Genomic DNA, 2,202 nt, shown 5'->3' on the forward strand with positions numbered 1-2,202 from the left:
GCGGAATGGTGGTCACGTTCCCTGTTTCTCCAGTTCCTTTGGAATGTACTCACTTAAAATTGCAGGGGAATGGCTTGAAAAAGTGTCCCTGGGTTATTAAAATCGATAAGGCTTAATAGGATGCTGGGTCACAGGTTAAATGCACATGCACTGACCATCGCTGTTGTCTTGACCTGTGGTCCAAAGTGCACTGGTACTTGTAACTGCTCCATTTTTAATTCAGTTTTTGAGAGTGACATTCTTTAACAGGCACGTGTTGAGGCTCATGTCTCCACTGAGGCCTGAAGCTGAAGTTTCTTCATTTTTATGACTTTTCCACCTAGATCACAAAGGAATGAGAAGGCTTCTGTCGAACTGCAGGAGTGCTGAGCATGGATGGATGCTCTCATGTGCTGTTCCCCAGGGAGCCAGCAGCTCCCAGCCCTTGTGCTGCTGCTGTTTTACCCCATCCCTGCGCTTCCTGGGGCTGAGGCACTGTTGTGTTGTGTGGTCATAGAGGGAAATGATGGTTCCTGTGACAGACCTCTAGGTTAAATGCTGTCCAAGAGCTGTGTGAGGCCATGAGAATGATAGAATCATAGAATCACAGATGGTTTGGGTTGGAAGGGACCTTTCAAGGCCATCTAGTCCAACCCCCTGCAATGAGCAGGGACATCTCCAACCAGACCAGGTTGCTCAGAGCCCCAACCAACCTGACCTTGAATGTTTGCAGGGATGGGGCTTCTACCACTTCTCTGGGCAACCTGGGCCAGGGTTTCAACACCCTCATTGTAAACAATTTCCTCCTTATCTCTAGTCTGAATCTACCTTCTTTTAATTTAAAGCCATCACCCCTTGTTCTATCGCTACAGGCCCTGCTAAAAAGTTCACCTCCATCTTTCTTATAGGCCCCTTTAAGCATTGAAAAGTGCAATAAGGTCTCCCTGAAGCCTTCTCCTCTTCAGGCTGAACAACCCCAAGGCTGCTCATGTTCATGAAAAGGATGCTCATGGTCAGTAGGACAAGCCAGGGCACGCAAAGCATCTAAATGTTGATTACTCTTTTAATGTGTTTGCAAAAATCACCGTAGGGTTGCTGTATGTGGTTGCATATTGTCTCAAAGGAGCTATGGGAGAAATCCTGAAAGCCCCATGTGTCTGCTGCGGGCAGGGGAGCTGCACTGGGTGTCTGGGGTGGCTGTAGGACATCATCACAGGCTTTGGGAGCTGTAGCCGTTGGTAGGGCAGCCACAACTGGGGAGGGAGGGCAAGTGTCTGGCTCCAGCACAAGGCCCAGGGTTGGAGCGTGGTGCTGGCGAGGTGCATGGGGCACCCCGGGGTGTGCTCTGGGCTCTGGATGGGGTTTGGTAGATGAGACACTCAGCTCTGGGCACTCTGTTCTTGTCCAAATGCTTTGCCTGCTCTCTCACTCTTCAGCAGTGTCTCTCCAGAGCTCCTGGCTCCCATGGGCTTTCCTCCTTGCCTTTAACAGCAGCAAGAATTCGACTTTAATTAAAAAAGCAGGGAGCAGCACACTCTGGTGGAGCTGCATCCTTCCCAGCTGGCTGCGAAGCTGTAACGACAGCAAACTTCCCTCGGTGGGCACTGACCCCATCCCGGTGATGATTTCAGCTGCATCCCGGAGGTGACACCTGACTCGCCTTGCTCCAGGGTGAGTTGTGGTTTCATCCTGTCGTTTGTAAGATGTTTTGTCTCAATGCAGCGGGTAATTTGTAGCAGCAGTAACAGCTCCGGGCAGATAAGCACAGCACTGGGGAGCACGGTTGTGTCGTAGGAGGAACAGGGACGTTGCTGTTTGGTTCAGCACTCTTTGTTTAGCCACTTTAAATGCATTTGGTCAAAATCTTGTAGTGTCTTCAAGACCTCTGGCCTGATTCTCATTTTGCATTGGGTGCATTGAACACTACTATTGACTGGACATGGATAAAACTGCTTACAAACTACTTTATTCATAGAATCATAGAATGATTTAGGTTGGAAGGGACCTTAAAGATCATCCAGTTCCAACCCCCTTCCATCAGCATTTTTATTAAAAAATAACAGAAGCTCATAATATTTCGCCTTTTTTTTTTTTTCTCTCTCTGCTAAAAAGCAGTTTCTAGAGCAGGTTGTTGCAAAATAAATTACTTCAGAACATGATAATAATAATAATATAATTTCTTGTCCTCTGACCACTAAAGTACTTTTGTTCAAACAAATCCAT

The sequence above is a fragment of the Antrostomus carolinensis genome, unplaced genomic scaffold (assembly GCF_000700745.2).
Source record: "Antrostomus carolinensis isolate BGI_N321 unplaced genomic scaffold, ASM70074v2 scaffold20178, whole genome shotgun sequence".
Lineage (NCBI taxonomy): Eukaryota > Metazoa > Chordata > Aves > Caprimulgiformes > Caprimulgidae > Antrostomus > Antrostomus carolinensis.